Genomic DNA, 20,000 nt, shown 5'->3' with positions numbered 1-20,000 from the left:
CTATAATAAGAAGGTCGGAGGCTTACGCCAGGAGACGCGTTGTTGTTGTTGCCAAATCCGTCACCTTTGCGCTTTAGTGTCTGCTGGGGTAGGAAACAGTCACTTCTAGGAATCGGAGAGAAGTGCGGGATTCGAACCCGTAACTAAGCAAATGCGAGACCAGCACGCTGCCGATTACGCTACCAGCACACACACACGTACATTAGTAATAAGAAAAATGGCAAAAGCTTATATTTTGGTCGATTTCGTATACTTGAGCTTATCTAAGATTCATGTATCCGCGATGAAAAGACGAGTTTCACTAACAATGTATTAAAATTTAGATAATTTAAAATATTCACTAACTGCTTATATTACCACTCTCGCTCTTCTATGTTTCTATTTCTTTTAAATTAATTGGTATGTATGAAATATCTTCCATAACTCTTAGTTGTATATTGTATATGATTGTATATAATTGTATATGAACGAAAATAAAATTTAATTCGTTATTCGTTTTACAGTTAACCAAAATATGTCAAGAGTAAAAGAATTGGACAAAAAGAAATGAAAAAAAAAGTCGATACAAAAATGAAAACCCAAGCGCAGGTGTGTTTCGTTGTTTGTTTTCTTTTTCTTTAATATCGTGGGTGCCGTGACGTCAGAGGAGGTCTGTGACGTCACAGGAAATATGTGACGTCATAGGAACTGTGATGTCCTTCCTGAGTTCATCCCCTACACGTAACAGATATTTGATACCTGCAATTCGATGCATACGCCTCACCCCGGTCGTAAAAAAAAAAAAAAAAAAAAAAAAAAAAAAAAAAAAAAAAATTAACAGCGATTGAGCTGTCAGTTACACGTATAATATTGAAAGGTTTGTGCCTGTGAGTACTCTTGTGCTCTGAGCGTAGCGTTTGTGCTTCCATGTCACTTGTTGTTTGCCAGCCGCAGTTGTTTTCATCCATCACCGCACGGTTTCACACACAGAGGCAAAGATTAAAATTTACCTTCAACACAGAGAAAAATATATATATATATATATATTTTTACGTGTACCTTGAAAGGTTGATTTATTTATTTACCGATTTCGGTAGTAAGCTCTGACGTGCCACTACGGCACTTGTGAAGGGAGGTCATTATCCGGAGAAAATGGGTCACCAGGGTTTTCCTTCGAGAGTTCATCCTTCTCATTCTTGTGACACTTCACATATTTTATGCTGGTTAACTAATATATATATATATATATATATATATATATATATATATATATATATATATAAAATTTAAGTATCCAGAGTTGGAATTAGGTAGTCTTGATTGAGGCAGACGCTTAAGCTGGTTTATATTGTCTTGATTTAACCAAAATTAAGTCTATTAAGAACGTTCTTAATGTGTGTGTGTGTGTGTACACGCTTTTAAAAGCGATGATGTAAGCACAGACAAAAACAAACGATCAAAAGGGATTTGTTAAGAGTTGGAGGGAGGGGAAGAGGTGTGCAGTGAGAAAGGAACAAAGATAAGAGAACACGATGAAGAAGGAGAGGGAAGGAGAGAAGAGGGTAAATAAAAAGAGGGGCTGTCAGTGAGAGCAGATCAGAGGGAGAGAGAGAGAGAGAGAGAGAGAGAGAGAGAGAGAGAGAGAGAGAGAGAGAGAGAGAGAGAGAGAGAGAGAGAGAGAGAGAGAGAGAGAAGTTGTTGAGGTCCATCGTTATACGAAAAAAAAAAGCCTCAGATAGCCAGGAGAATAGACTTTTGTCCAAGAGAGTACAATAGAAAATGTTTTTGAATTCTTGGGTCCAATAATATCCTTTACATTTCTTGTTTTGGATAAAGAACGGCAATGCCATACAACAGAAAACGCAATAAATACAAAACCGCATTCTGTCACATCTCTACCTCTTTCTACAAATAATATCGTCTTGAGTAATCCAGAAAAAAATATGTAAAGAGAGTCACATAAGTTTAGAAGTGGACCCAGAGCTAGTGGTCTGTGTTCTTCAAGGATGTGAGGAAGGTGGCATCTCGAAGGAAGTTCCTGTTGGCACACATGACCTATTCTCTTCTTATAGTGACCTCCCTTCACAATCCCTGGCACTCCTCAAGTGATTCAGTGCCACGTTGGTGCTTAATACCAAAATCGGTAAAGAAACCAATCAAACTTTTATGGTTACGCGTGAATTTTTTTTATTTTTTATTTTTTTCTGTGTTGGATGTAAGTTTTCGCCCCCTCTGCCTCTGTGTGTTGAAACCGTGTGGTATTGGATGAAAACAACTGCGGCTGGCAAACAACAAGTGGCATGTAACCACAAACGCTACGCCAAGAGCACAGGAGTACACACAGGCACAAACCTCTCAATACTACACTGCACGTGTAACTGACAGCTCAATCGCTGTTAATTTCAAATCAATATAAGATTTTTCTTTCCACGGGTGGCGTATGTGGATGAGTTGCGGGTATGAAATATCTGTTACATGTTGAGGGGTTGGGGATCCGGTGTCTTTATCCGTGAGAGGAATAAAGTCATCATTCCTATGACGTCATATATCTTATGTCATTTCACAGTGTTCCTATGACGTCACATAATACCTATGACGTCACATAATACCTATGACGGCACAGTGTTCCTATGACGCCACATGATCCATATGACGTCTCATCGTTCATATGACGTCACATTATGCCTATGACGTCATGGCGTTCTTATGACGTCACATTTTGCATATGACGTCATAGCGTTTATATGACGTCACATTATACTTATAACGCCCCCATCGTTCCTAGGATGTCACACTGTTCTTATTGTATCATGACGTTCCTTTGACTCCACAGAGTACTTATGACGTATCGTTTTAACACCATTGCAGAATTCATATGACCTCGTAAAATTCACATGACGTCATAGAAATTATATGACGTAATAGAATTTATGTTACATAGTTTCTATGACGTCACAGCATTCTTATGTCATCAATATTCATATGATGTCACATTTCTAAGACGTCAGAGTATTTATCTGACGTCAATGAGTTTCTATAAAAGCACAGAGTTTCAGTGACGTTATACTCGCATCGTTACTATGACGTCACATATTTCTTTTGACGTTACAGCGTTCCTCTGACGTCAGAGTTCCTATGACATCGTAGGTTTCCTGTGACGACAGCGCCCAAAAACCCAAAGAAAGAAAAACAACGCAGGACCACACCAGCGTTTGTGTTTTCATTTCAGTGTTGATTGAGGAATTTCATTCCGGACGTAGTTTCTTAATTTGTGATACATGTTGCTCAATTGTAGAATGAATAGTAAATAGACTTAAATAGTCGCGCGCATGCAATTTATGGGGTATAATAACTGGAAGGTAGTGGAAGATATTATGTGTGTACGAGCGAATTCGAAGTAAATAGAAATGTAGGAATAGCGCAGTGGATTTGTAAACTGTTAGTGAATGTAGGAACGGAAATGGAATTTGGAATTAAATTTGATCAAGTTTGAACAAAAGTTGTACTGTGAATATGTACTAATGTAACTCGAACAATCTCATGCGTGAGAAGTCTGGGCAAAAAATATCAATGTAGTGTAACTGAGAGAGTTGATAAGGAAGAACGAATTGACGGTATCTGAAGAAATGAAAATTATAATTTTTGTATGTATACATATACATATACATACATATATATATACATATATATATATATATATATATATATATATATATATATATACATAGACATAGACATAGACATAGACATAGACATAGACATGTACATATACATATACATATACATATACATATACATATACATATACATATACATATACATATACATATACATATACATATACATATACATATACATATACATATACATATACATATACAAATACATATACATATACATATACATATACATATATATATATATATATATATATATATATATATATATATATATACTGTATATACGCACATATACATATGTAAACTGACAATTTCGTACACCTTGTCCCAACATTGCAATATAATGAGCTCTTCTTATGAAGATTGATAACAATTGAACAAAGTTAAGGTTGCCTCAGTTTTTTTTTTTACTAATCGTACTAGAGCACATGATCACAGCCTCCTCCTAGTTAAGGCAGCTTCACACTGGTCCAATTTTCGTCAACTGTTGTGTGTTTGATTGAACAGAAACAACTTCGGTTAGAATCTTTCCTTTTTTCGACTTTCTAAACCTCAAATTACCTTTTCGTCATATATTTATTAAGACTCTGCATGACTAACTAAGAGAAGTTGAACCTATACAAATGTTATATATAATGTTGAAATATTCTTGGAGTAGTCTAAGATACTCTAATCAAAGTCGTCTTCTAGCTTTTAAAAATTTCACCAACTATTTTTGTGACGTCATTGTGCCATCCTGCGGATTCCTTTTGCTAGAGAGCGAGGAGTGCGAGTAGTGCACGTGCGCTCATGTACGTGTACAAGTATTACTGTACACTTGTACACATTACATACATGTGTGCATTGGATGTACATGTGTACATTGGATCTTTTATTATTCAGTACAGTAATAGCTATTCATTAGGAAGTAGAAGTTTGCAGAGACTGTAATTATAAGTTTGAAAACATTATTTTTTGTTACAGAACATTTAACGTACTCTCTTATACATTAGTTGTGCTAAAATGTTTTGATACGATAGAGTGGCTTTGATAAAACTATGTTTAGTAATTATGATTTTATTTTGAAATTTTGTGGAGGACAAGAGGACGGTTATATACAGTATATCTTTTGAGTATCGCAGTGTCAAATGACAAACTTTAAGACCATTTTGTGAGAAATAAACATCAGGATCACGTATTCTTATGACACAAGTGTCTTTAGGGAAACAAATATTTCACTATCGAGCAAATTGAGACATCTTACAACTTTTGTAGACCTTCTTGGTTTCTAGGTTACTTATGATAGTTTCACGGTAGTCTGTTACACAAACACTCACACACACACACACACACACACACACACACACACACACACACACACACACACACACACACACACACACACACACACACACACACACACACACACACACACACACACACACACACACACACACACACACACACACACACGTATATATATATATATATATATATATATGTGTGTGTGTGTGTGTGTTTGTGTGTGTGTGTGTGTGTATGTGTGTGTGTTTGTGTTTATATATATATATATGTATATATATAAATATATATATATACATATATATATATATTTATATATATATATATATTCATGTATGTATATATGTATATGTCAATATTAAATATTCATGGAAATTACACGGTTGGTAGTCTATTCCATATGAAATTGTTCATCTTTATTGAAAAGTCTTTCATTGTGCATGACAAGATTTATTTTTATTCATCTGGGTTATTGCTAGCCATGGTTGATATTGCCCTTGTTTTATGATTCTTTATATTTGTTCTAGATTTCATTGAAATTTATGGTATTCGGTGATACTTTTCAGTAAAGATACCCTATCCTAATATATATGCATAGCTGAAATATTCTTTCTCGGTTGTATGAATTTTTATTTCAATATTGTAGTGATATTTCATAGTCCTTATTTGATCATTTTGGTTCCTGTATAGAATATGTCGCGGAAAATATATTGTGGTTTTATTGTTTTATTTTATTTTATTTTATTTTTTTATTATTATTTTTTTTTTTTACCTCTAATTGAATTCGACCGAGACCCCATGTAATATTAGATGTGTTGGTGCTCAGGTCCTCTGCAACGTAGCTCAACACTCCGTGGGATGCAAACCATCAGTCGTGGTCGTAGCAACCATTTAGCGTAACATGATAACCAGTAATTATTACCACGGGCGTAGTTGTTGACAGTTACAGGGAATATGAACATCAGAACTTTGTTTAATGGTCAGCACGTTCTTGTATGTCTTCATTACGATTGTGTCGAGCAAACTCCCTTGAGGTTGTTTATTGGCCAATTTTCCTGTAGGTTTTCGGATCGTATATGTCGGTGTAACACAATAGGTATGGGTTCACCATCGTACAGTTGCCTCCATATATATACGATATATTGGCTCTTGTCTTCTAGGGAGATGTAGGAAGCTTTTTAGGTTATAATGTTACGACCTAGATCCTTTACTTATTGTAGATATTCGGCGAAATGTATATCTTAGCTATGGCTTCGCAGAAGATGCCAGCTGCCTTCGTACTTGTAAGTAAAACCAACTGTTCTTACAAGGTTTTTGGTTTAGAAGACCTCTTTATTGATTTATTTGTTTGTTTATTTTGTCTTAGATGGTCGACATTCCCTTTAATTCCTTTGTTTTCTTCTTGCACTTTGTTTTTAGCTAATGTATCCTCTATCTACTTTTCATATAGCTTTCTGTCACTCCTGTCTTCATCCACTGAATTGAGTACTCTTGTACTGGACTTCAGCTCCGCAAAGCACAATTTTTTTTTTTTTTTGTCCTTTTCGTTCTCTTGCAATACTCATTTCTTCCCTCCACTTCCCTTCGCTTTGCAGATTTCCGAAATTTATCCATTAACCGACTCTCTCTCTTTGATTACCTCATTATTCCACTTTCACATCTTCGTCCTATTTTCTTCTGTAAATCTTACTTTTGTTCCCGCTACAGTACCTCATTTTCCTCAGCTATTCTTAGTTTTCCCAAAATGTCCACAACCAGTAATCAACCTTCAGGTTTCTGTTTATCAAGAAACAATCTAGGAGTACCCATGCGTATGCAAATCCTTAACTGATCCAGAAATATTTGTGTCCGAACTATTTCTTAAAGGTGATATATGCCACCATCTACCTCTACAAGTATCCAGTTCCCATTTACATCAAATCCATCCTTCACTGTCCTCTGTGCAATGGTGGCGTAATCTGAAGCGTGCTGGTCTCGCATTTGCTTAGTTGTGGGTTCGAATCCCACACTTCCCTCCGATTCCCAGCAGTGATTGTTACCTGTCGCATAAGGCGAAGGTGACGGCTTCGGCCGCAGTTATTCAGCGCCTCCTGGCGTAGGCTCCTCACCGTATGTCCTCTACTCATGCACTAATCTCTTCTAGTATCGCTGTCTCTCCATGTCACGATCTTCATTCATACTATACAGGACAGGACTCTCAGTAATGGTTTTAGATTGGAAAAATTTAGACTTAAGAAGGAAATAAGCAAGAAATGGTTTACCAATAGAGTGATTAACGAATTGAATAGACTTATTAACCATGCAGTGAGCTCTGAAACTATCGGTTGTTTAAAGACAAGGTTAGGTAACTTTATGGATGGGGACGATAGGTGGCAATGGATCTGGAACTACCTAGTGTAGGCCTTATGGTCTCTTGTAGTCTATTTCATTTTTATGTTCTTATCCAATGCCTTCAGTAACTATGACGTCATTACATATACTACCGAATGTCACCATATCGCTCTACTATCCACATTATCATATTTTTTTTCTAAGTCCATAAATCCCACGTCCCTGCCTGCTTATGGACGAACCGGCGCGAGATTATCCAGAAGGATAGAAGCGCTGGTAAAATAAAGCCCTGAAAATAGCTTAAGGACGAATACTTAGTTCACATATACCCTCTCTTGTCTAAAACCATCCTTATCCTTTCCCAACTTTCCTTTTGTGATTTTATTGATTTTCTATTCGTTTTCTTCTTAATGCTCTTTCTTGTTAATCATATTCACTTTGGTCTGATTTCGTAAAGTGTCCCTACATACGATTTCTTCCAATCTTCAAGGACCTTTCCCTAGTTTCTGTACCTCTGAAGACGTTTACGTATATCTACATTTTCTTTCCTCTTTTCTTCAGCAAATCAGCTTTTATTTCTTCTGCTCGTCTTCATAAACGGGCCCTACATTTGCTTTATTCCAATCTTCAAGAACCTTTCCCTAATTTCTGTACCTCTTAACAGGTTTATATATCTTCTTCTCGACATCTTTATAGCATCTCGGTTCTTATTCCTTCTACTCGTCTTCATAAACTGGCCCTACATTTGCTTTCTTCCAATCTTCAAGAACCTTTCCCTAATTTCTGCACCTCTTAAAAAAGTTTATATATCTTCTTCTCGACATCTTTATAGCATCTCGGTTCTTATTCCTTCTACTCATCTTCATAAAATGGTCCTACATTTGCTTTCTTCCAATCTTCAAGAACCTTTCCCTAATTTCTGTACCTCTTGATAAGTTTATATAACTTCTTCTTGACATCTTTATAGCATCTCGGTTCTTATTCCTTCTACTCATCTTCATAAAATGGTCCTATATATGATTTCTTTCAATCTTCAAGAACTTTTCCCTATTTTCTGTACGTCTTAAAAAGAAGTTTACGTCTATTCTTCTACACCTTTCTTCCTTTCTTCAGTATCTCACCTATTACTCCATATACTCTGTGATTTCCATCTCTTTTTTCCCTGTTTTCTTTTCTGAATCCTAATCCTCGTATCCTGAAAAAGCATTGTTTTTTTTAGTTTCACCTTTTGTATATTCTTATCGCTGAACAATCATTCAGAGTAACTCCTCCAAGTTCTTTTAAGATTATTTTTCACTTTAACGGCTCTCCCTCCCCCATTTTTAGTTCCATCCATATATTTTCTACTTCAGACAAACAATTTCTGTTTTTCTTAAATATTTTCGAGATATTTCCATCATCTAATTTTTCTCTTGTTTCCATTTCATCCTCCCCCTTACATTATATAAATTGTTTTCCTTGTGTAATTTTCTGTCTTTTATTTACAATCTAGTATTTTTCAGAGCTGCTCTCTTCCATTTGTTAAATCTTCGTTTCTTCATGCGCTCTCTCTCTCTCTCTCTCTCTCTCTCTCTCTCTCTCTCTCTCTCTCTCTCTCTCTCTCTCTCTCTCTCTCTCTCTCTGTCTCTCTCCGTGATTCTTTGACTTTGCCTTCATGTTTGTATGCCACCTCCTGTCCTTGTTCTTTATCAGCCTTGTTGGATTTCCATTTCGTCTTTATTGTGTCCAACTCACCTCAGTTTTGTTTTGTCTTTGTCGCTGCATGGTGTAATATGGCATATACCCCTCCCCGAAATGTCTTCACATTTTTATTTCTTTATTTATTCATTTTAACCACTTTGTCTACAAATGCATAGTTGGCCAAGAATCTGTTCATTCCATTTTTTTTTTTTTTTTTGCTCTGTTACATTTATCTATCAATTCATTCGGAAAGAAAATGTGCTGCTTAATTTTAGTACTCTCACAGCAAATGCTCATAACATTGCTTTCTCTGTTTCTGTTACAAGGCGCGTACTTTCTGTATAATTGTCATTCGTACTTCACCTTTTTTTCCTGTTTTTGTATTTACGTCACCAGCCACCACCTCTTTCAGTCTTCTTACCCATCCTTTCCTCTTCTCTTCTCTCTTTTTACACAGAAATCTTCCTATTTCTAAACCTGTTCATGGGTTCCTACTATCCTCACACTTTCATCAAATAGGTTTATTCTTATATAGAAACTCTTAGTATTCATACACACTATTCTTATCATTATCACTACCTACGTTCTTTTATATCAATCCCCATCCTCGTGATACTTAAGACCTGTTCACACTAGCGGTTTGAAAGGTGCGGAAACCGCTGCGATACTGCATAGTCAAGGAAGAACTGTGTGAACACCTCCTTTGACTTGCATTGTAATTGAACCGCCGCGGTTCAAACCACGGCGGTTCCCCCCCCCCCCCATTTTCTTCTTGTCATGCTTCACCTTCCCATTTTCTTTCTCATCCAAAATTTCATCTTGTCTCCCGAAGGACAAGGATTTGTATTATCTTATTTTGGAAAACCTCCATTTTCTGTTCCTTCTTCAAAGCGTCCCCGGCTTAGCATCTCTCTTTTTCAAGGCTCAAGCTTTCTTATAGTCTTTGTTAAGAATCTCTCTGACCCAGGATGACCTTTCTGATAAAGGAGCTTCAGCCAAGGAGACCTGAGGTTAACTATGTTTAGGTCATCTTTTCTCATTCTCTCAGTGTGGGCTGAACAGGGCAGATCAGATGCTAAATGGATCTTATAGGTCAGCGGACAGATGATGAACTATACTGCTGAGACCAGTATCAGTAATCAGCGATTATGTTGCCTAAACCACCTGTAATTAAGGAACTTTTATGCGTATTCTCCTCCTGCTGACATTAATGTTCCTTTTCATAGGATATATGCAGAAATGGTGAATGAATAAATGCAATTATATAAGTGTGAACAAGTAGAAAACCAGAAGTTTTCAGTAAAAAAAAAAACAATCAACAACTAAAACCACTTTATAAGATAGAAACTTGCTGAACAAAATTATTATTACTTCTTCTCCATGTTCTTTTTCTCCTTTTTCTTATTTCTTCTTCTTCAACATCTTCCTTTTCTTCCTCTACATCCTCTTCAACATCTTCCTTCCCTTCCTCTTCTTTTTGTCCAACTTGTTCTCCCTCTTTCTTCTTTTTAATTTTTCTTCCTCTTATTCTTTTCTTTTTCCTTTTCTTCTTCTTGTTCTCTCCACTAATTTTTCTTATTTCGTAAGTAAACTAATTGGTCGCCCTGTATGACCCTGTTATCAATACATTTACCTTCGTCCTTCTATATCAACTCCTGTCCTCCTGTCCGCAACAAAGAGTTGCATGAACAAAGAACATGAGTTGCATGAACAAAGAACAACAAACACGAACACACACACGGCACATAACCAAAACACAACTGCAGATCACCAGCCGTGTTGTTTGCTGCGCTTCAACTTTAAATCGAATACGACCGACGCCACTGAACCACTGTTGCGCCAAACAGTGACTCACACCGAAGGCTAACATCGAATAAACGTTTGTATTTCTCACGTCGATTTGGTGTAGCAGATTAGATTAGCTTTTTCAACCACAATACCTTTTTTGATTCCAATATCCTGTATGAATTTTGACCACAGCAGGGCGAATTAACATTTTGGAAAATAATTGAAAGAGAAAACCCGACGGTTGAAAATGAAAAGTGATGCATTCAGATTTTAAACAGGAAATATTTCCTTTACATTTGGAATATTAGGATAAGCCATGCTTGTTGAATAGATAGATATTTCAGAAACATTAAAATAATTAAGTAATTCATAGCTTCTAAAGGAGCCTGATATGTCTATAGGAACATATTTTTAACCTTTTGTGTACATTAGGATAAGCCAAGCAATGCTTGTTTAATAAATAGATATTTCAGAAACATTAAAATAATTAAGTAATTCATAGCTTCTAAAGGAACCTGATATGTCTATAGGAACATGTTTTTGACCTTTTGTGCACATTAGGATAAGCCATGGTTCTTGAATAGATAGATGTTTCAGAAACATTAAAATAATTAAGTAATTCATAGCTTCTAAAGGAGCCTGATATGTCTATAGGAACATGTTTCTAACCTTTTGTGTACACTAGAATAAGCCATGGTTCTTTAATAAATAAATGTTTTAGGAACATTAAAATAATCAAGTAATTCATAGCTTCTGAAGAAGCCTGATATGTTTATAGGAACATGTTTCTAACCTTTTGTGTACATTAGAATAAGCCATGATTGTTGAATAAATAAATATTTTAGAAACATTAAAATAATTAAGTAATTCATAACTTCTCAAGGAACCTCGTATGTCTTTAGGAACATGTCTTTCACCTTTTGTGTACCTTAGTTCACTTGTTTCTTTGTCCCTTCTGTCACCACGCTATTTTATTCAGTTGAAAGAAAACCCCTGGACTTCAGAAAATAAATTATGTTGTATCTGAAGAGTTAAAACGAAACATGAATTTACTGTTTAGAGCAAAAGTTTGATAACTGCTGTGACCGAGATGTCAGTACATCGGCAGTTTCATGCATCCAATCCCAAAATCGTCGATCTGATCATTTCTTCTATTACAAGTTATCATCCATTGGATAAGGGTAAATCCAAGCGCTTCGAATTTCTCCCTTCGTGATTTGAACATGTGATTACACACAATGTTTTGAGTTAGGCTGATGTCACACGGGCGGTCTACCCGCCTGACCGCGGCGGGTGAGACGCATTTCCCCACTTGAAACCGCCGCGGCCAGCCCGCCTGGCTATGTCAGACGAGAGGTTTACCAGTGTTTTACATAGGAATCAATATAAAGCGGTTCCGCGGCGGCTGACCCGCTTTGCACCCGCGGCGGCCAACCCGCTCGTCTGAACACTGCCTCAGATTCCGATGAGCAAGAAAGAAGCAACCAGAACCTCACCGACTGTTTTAGTGACTTTAACCTAACATTCTTCTCCTTCTCGCTAGAGAGAGAGAAGTGAGAGGAGCGCATGTGCACTCCTATACGTAAGTTATGTACAGTTGTACATATAACGTACATGTACTCACTATCACAACTGGTGTACTATCTATCCCCAACTTAACCACGGGTGTCTGGGTTTGTGGCCAAAGGGTTTTGGTTCTCATAAAGACTCAAGAAGTAAATTTGGCTCCATTGTCATGATGAAGAGCCTAAGGCACTCCAAGGTATTACACATACGTCCAGCAGGTAGCGTTATCGGAGGCGTGCTGGTCTCACATTCTCTTTGTTGTGGGTTCGAGTCCCGCTTTCCTCTCTGATTCCCAGCAGTGTCTGTGACCTTTCTAGCAACTGAAGCGCGTAACAAGGCAATATTGACGGCCTCGGGTACAGCAACGTTCCTCACCTTTTCCATGAGTTGAGATGTCACCTCCGGGTCTTTATTCTAAGTCAAAGAACGCAGTATTTGACATCTGTTGATATTGCCTTTGTACATGATAATAATATGCTTTAACGTTACAAACTTCCTCCTATCAGGAGGCTAGGACGGTGCCCCCTACAGAGGACTTTATAGCGTGAAATTCAATAAACCATGCCATTGGTTCAATTTCGCCGGGGGCAGGGCTCGAACCGCCATCCCCTCGACCTTTGCCGCAGGTATCGACGCTTCATCCTAGTACATGATACACTACAGATTTAGTCACGTGACTTCATGTACAACTTCGGACACCTGAACCTGACACACCATGTGTCAGATTTATGGAAATAGATATTTTACCGTTGCTACATTAAAATGCAAATTTGTGGACAAAAAACAATATATTTTATTGCAAGTGGCCTGCCGCCTATGGGAATATATTACATACTCGACGATGAAAAATAGATTCAGATGGTTTTGAGAGATCATGGTTTGTACGTCCCCCAATGGTAAATAATATCAAATAGAGCTCTTGCACCAAAACCCTTCTATATATATATTTTTTTTTCTTTTTTTTTCTCAATAACACTTCAGATAATTTTTATTTGGATTTATAAAGAAAAGCGAGATAAAGAAATACAGTAAATATATAAATAAGTAACTAAATAGATATGTAAGTAAAAAAATTGATAACTTAATAAATAGATACATAGATAAATAAATGAATCAATAAACATATAGATAAATAAATAAACAATTCTACCATTTCTGTTGCTCTGATAGGGTAATGTGGTAAAGCTAAAACAATTTTCTCAAAACCCATATATAAAGTGCACATAAGTACACTTGTCCCTAAAAAAGTGATGCTCACTTTTGAGTTAATCTAACCAGGATTATAAAGGTCTTAGGGCCATGGTCAGGGGATTTTATTCACCAAAGGGAGCCCCACCAGGTCGTAGTTTAAGGAGCAGTACCTATTTCGAGTAATCATCGAATTATGACGATGGCACATAAAGGGCAGTAACCAGACTTGTTTGGATTTTGTAATAATCTCCGTAGATTCCTATCCGGGAGGACATGAGGTGTTGTTACAAATTATACATTTCTATGTAATGTGAAAATCTGAAAGAAAGAAAAAATCCATCACTCTGACATGGCAGAAGATAATTATGATTGTCAACTTTGTAATAAAGCAAAGGGTTTCTCTTCATGAATACTTTATTATTACCTTTTTCTACCTTTTTTTCTGGTGGGATGGGATTTGGGAAAAGTGAGGAGGGACTGTCCGAATGTTAAGAATTCATGAAGGAGGGAATGGCTTGGAAAAGGTTGAGAACTACTGCCCTAGACTATTTTGTATGGGTGAGGTTCCCCCTCCTACCCTTCATCACCCCTTCTCCCCTCCTCCCCCCTACTCCTCCCCCACTCCCTTCCCCCTTTCCCCTCACTCTCTAAATATTAAAAAAAATACTCGTATCGAACGTATCATCAATAAGAACCAAATCAATAGGTTTTTGAGGACCCCTTATCCACGAGGCGTCCTGATGGGTGTGGTGTTAATTAGGTTTTAATTGTGTACGAATCAAGCGTGTATTTTGTTTTGGCCATCCCTTTGATTAGGAGGAGAGAGGCTTTGGTGTATGGACAGATGTAGGAATTTTCTGTTCTATTTTTCAGTGAGTACCTGTTAACCTATACAAGTGAGGCTAGTTGATGGACAACACCAACTCTCAGTTTAATGACTTCTGCCAGTACATGAGAATTTTATGTTTATCGATTAAATGATATAAAAAAAACAATAGACGCACATACGCACACACATGAGCACGCACGCATACACGCACGCGCAAACAACAATTTAAAACTTTTTGAACCAAAGTATATATATATATATATATATATATATATATATATATATATATATATATATATATGTGTGTGTGTGTGTGTGTGTTTATATATTGATAAGTATTTTAGACAAATTATTTGAATGATGGAGAAAATAAACACAGGGGAAGGCACGGAACGAAACGTTAGTGTTTAGGGTTTCGTGCCTTCCCCTGTGTTTATGTTCTTCATCCAAATCATATATATATATATATATATATATATATATATATATATATATATATGTATATATATATGTATATATGTATATATATATATATGTATATATGTATATATATATATATATATATATATACTGTATATATATATATATGATTTTATTTTATTTTTATTTTATATTTATATTTATTTATTCATTTATTTACCTGTCTATTTCTATTTTGGGTGGACAGCATGATTTGAGTTGTACGTAGTCACAACACATATACTTTTATCTGCAAGAAGATTAAAGAATATTATGATGATTATTCTTTTCAACAAATAGATTGTAAACACAAATTCTTTTCATGTGTTTAATCACAATAAAATTCAGTATTTTGCACGAAAAAACAAACAAACTATGAAACAAAATCTTGCAAATTTACACTGGTGGCAGGGATGGAATAAAAAAAAAAAAAAAAAGATTATATATAATCTAACCTCCACAAAGCATGAAACAAACAAACGAATTCATATGAGCTAAAAGGGAATTGAAAACTAGTGTGAGGATGCACCAGATTGTCCACGGGGATAGAAGCGCTGGAGAATTATAGTTCGAAAGTGTGGGAAGATATCGCAGAGTATAGAGGTCAAGCGAATAAGACTAGAATTCTTTTCCAAATGGTCCCTTCCCCCCCCCCTTTTTTTTTTTCTTTTTTTTTTTACTCGGCTTCAGAAATACTGCACTAGCCCAATCTTATCTGACGCAACCTAACCTAACCTAACCTAACCCTGGCTTAAGTTAACCCATTAATACCTAGCCTAATGTAACCTAACTTATCCTTGCTTAATCTATCCAATCCTGGCCTCGTTTAAGCTATAATTACATAACATAATCTAACCGAACTTAACCTAACCTTACCCGAGTTAGTTTAACTTAACTTGGCCTAACCTAACTTAACCTAACCTAACCAAACCTAACTTGACCTGACTTAACTTAACGTAACCTAACCTAACTTGACCTAACCTAACCTAACCAAACCAAACTTTGCCTAATATAGCCTAACCAAAACTAATATAACATGGGATTAAGGATTACAAAGGATTACAAAGGCGGAGCATGCCGACAGGAGACCTTTTGGTCCATATCTAGGTTGGATGCGAAAAAAATAATAATAATAATAAATAAATAAATAAAAAAACTATAATAATGTAAATAACAAATAAAATACATGGGACTCACAACGTCATGATTTCTTGGTTGTAACCTTAATTGGAACACTTATACCATACCCGATTTTATGTCCTCTTGCATCTACATACCAAAAGGCACCTTCCCCTTTTAAGGGAGACAGTCGGCCAAAACATGTGCCCACCAACACCCATGCAATACCATTCCAATACTCGTTTGTTTGTTAAGATGATAAATTTTGCTGGTAACCGCTAAGGAAATCGGAAGAAAACAGTAATTCCCAAGCGCTTTCGTGTAATTCACATCTTCAGGGGAATATAGAAAAAAAATTGTGTTACAAAGAGATTTAAAAATTACAAGATTATACACTGGGAAAGGAACTGGTATAGTACGAGATGTCACAAGATTAAACACTAGGAAGCTAAATGAAAGAGTTCACGCGCCGGTGATATCACAGTTTATGCGAAATCTACACACGAGACTGAACGCATAGATCTTCGCGTGGATTTTACAATTTCCTAGTGCACACCAGCTAGCTGGCTTTATGTGCACATAATTATATGAATAAATATACATACACACTACAGGCTCCCAGAACATGTTTCTCATGGAATTATTTTAATTTTTTTTTTTTGTACAATGGACCTGTTTGGCGATCTTTACTGATCGATGTGGCACTAATTCTGTGATGAAAGATGTCATATCGTATCTCATTACCGTACGTACCAAAGGGCACTTTATCCTTTTAGATTCGCTGTCGTCATACGATTTTATTCACATCTTTTGTAAACTCTTTGTAGTAAAGGGGTCATTCTAGTAAAATATTTTGTTCTGTTTGTTTTTTTTGTTTTTTTTTATCATTTTTTTTTCGAAAACATGGATACGGTGACCCCATGGTAAAACAATGAATAAATAGAAAATAGAAATATGAAATAAAAAGAAGGAATTTTGCTGTATATATGAGGATTTTTGCTTCTTGTCTCTCAAAGGTATGTGTACCATGTAAATGGTCTCTTGTACGGTAAAGGAAAAATAGGGTGTATGGGGAAAACATTCCCTGGACAAAATATAAGGTCAACGGATTTAAGTACCCAGACATTTACCTGAAATGAAATAAAAAGAAAGTAATATTTTATGGAAAATATTACTATAAGTAGGATAATCGGAGTGTGCTTTTGTTTATTTACATATCTCGAAGAGTGACAAAAATGTTTAACACCCACACAAAAAACAAAAAACAAAAACAAAAAAAAAAACACTCCGGAAAAATCTCTTTCGAAGTTGAACGTAATTTTCATATACTTTCGTGTGCATTCAGACACAGAATTATAGAAATTCTCTACTGATTTGTATTAGGTTGATTTTCAACCTATTAGCGCTTATGTTCGAATTCTTACCTTTGTTCTGGATATTACCTGGTGATTTTGTTCAACGCTTGGCTTCTGTATTCTAATCCAACTGTCGCAAGACGATTTCATTTAGCTGAGGGAATGAAGGTCACTAAGATCCTCACTGGGTTATGAGCTGGTTAAACTCCTTTGTAAAGTGAAATGATTGAACAAGATTAGTGCAAAACCACAATCTCTATGTGTTAATAGGCTTAAGTCTGAAATACTTTTTTTATCTAGATTAGAATAGAAATATTTAATATAAACTTCATTTTGTTTATGTATTTTTTATTTTTTATCTATTCATATTTTTTCATTATTTATTAATCTTATTGTATTTATTCATTTATTTCTGTTTATTTATTTGATTCAATTTATTTATCTATATTTTTATTTGTCTATTTCTTTAATCATATTTCTTTATCTATTTGTTTGTTGATCTATTTTCATGTCATTTATTTTTATTTATCTATTTATTCACTTATTTATTCTATTTCTATCCATTAATTATTTATTGAGTAATTTAATTTATTTTCTTTAATTATTTATATATTTTTTGGTTCTCTTAGATCCAACACGCCACCTGTTCAAAATGAGTAAATAGACAAATAATTAAATAAATAAATAGATACAATAAGAAATTCTTTGCCAAGAATGTTCTTGAGTGAAAAATATCTCATTCAAGAATGAGAGTGAAAAATGTATATGTATATATATATATTTATATATATATATACATATATATCTATACATAAACATAAACACACACACACACACACACACACACACACACACACACACACACACACACACACACACACACACACACACACACACACACACATAAACACACACACACACACACACACACACACACACACACACACACACACACACACACACACACACACACACACACACACACACATACACACACACACACTCATATATATATACATATATATATATATATATATGTGTATATATATATATATATATGTATGTATATGTATATATATGTATACACACACATATATATATATATATATATTATATATACGTATATATATATATATATATATATATATATATATATATATATATATATATATAAATATATATATGTATATACATATATATATATATATATACAACACTGAATGGGTCCCAGTGATTAGACATACATTCTAACAACCACAATGCACTTTGATTCTAAGCCATCTAAGGCCAGCATGCTGAAATTATGTGGTACTGCCCAGGGCTCGAATCCGGTATCCTCATGAGAAGTGCGACAGTGACTTTCGAACTAGGTTATCAAGAGAGATAAAGGTTAAGCGCATTTTTTCTTATATATTTGTATGCTCGAGTTACATACACATATATGAAAATTTTTGCGTTCAACTCATCTCCACCATGATAGTACAATTGGAAGTATACGAACGTGGGAAAGTATTTGTACAACACTGAATGGGACCCATTCAGTGTTGTACAAATACTTTCCCGCGTTCGTATACATTTTCTTCCACCTCTCACTCTCTCCCACTCTGGATTTCCTATGACGTCACGGTGGAGGTCTGCGTAGGGGAGGTGCTCAACTTACCTTATAGTATTCGTTTTACCTTAATGCTTCCTACGCGGAACGCGTGACAAGGACACGTGTGGTAAAGAGAGTGAAAAGGGAGATGCTTCTATCCGATGCCTCATTACGTCACCTCGCAGGTGATAGTTGACTGAAGAGAAAAGAATGAGATAGGGAGATAAATAGATAAGTAAATGAGTAAAAATTATTACTCTGAGCGGTAGGTTCGGGTCCTGCACGCGACGGTCATAAAAAATATCTGATTGATGTCGCTGTCCACTAGCGAATTTCTCACGTTGTTTTTGTAGATTCTAAAGGATTTAAGTCTAATACAGATAGAAGAGTAAATCTCGGCTTAGCTAGTGTCTCCTGTGGTTGTAGATTAATCTTAAAAAAATACAATAATAAAATGAAAATGAAAATAGAAAAAAAAATTGGTGGTCACTTTAACTTTATCATGAATTTAATCTTATCATAAATTTAACTTTATGCATGTAACTTTATGTTATTTATATTATGATTTTATCTTTATCATAACTTTAAAGTTTTACTCTCCATTTTCTGCCACCTGTTAGAGTCTACATCTTTAGTACGATATTATCCACCCGGATAGAAACGCTGGTTATGGGAGAGAGAGAGAAAAGAGAGAGAGAGAAAGAGAGAGAAGGGGAGAGGAAAAGAGAGAGAAAGAAAAATGGATAAAGAGAGAGGAAAAGAGAGGGAAAGAGGAATCTGTATCAAAGTACTATTGTCTCGTAGCCTCATCAGATACATAATTAAATCAACTGACGCGTGACATTAATAAACTATGTGATGTTCGCCCCAATATCAAAAGACTAATTCTCCAGACTTAACGATTTTTTTTACTAAGTTATTTATTTATTTGCTTAATCATTCATCTATTTATTCATTTATTTATCTATTTATTTGTACTTTTTTATATACAAATATTCATTTTACAGCGAAATTTGTCTGGAAAAAGAAACAATATAAATATAAGCTCCCTGTGCTCAGAGACCTGCAATGTTTTTCATTCTTTCTCGACGACGAACAATAGATCACAATTAAGTTGTTCAGTAACAGAGAGTGGCTTGTTCTTGTTA

Source organism: Oratosquilla oratoria, chromosome 43, assembly GCF_046742065.1.
Source record: "Oratosquilla oratoria isolate Oo_2021 chromosome 43, ASM4674206v1, whole genome shotgun sequence".
In the NCBI taxonomy this organism is placed as follows: Eukaryota; Metazoa; Arthropoda; class Malacostraca; order Stomatopoda; family Squillidae; genus Oratosquilla; species Oratosquilla oratoria.
The sequence above is the reverse complement of the archived record's forward strand: the minus strand, read 5'-3'. Positions refer to the sequence as shown.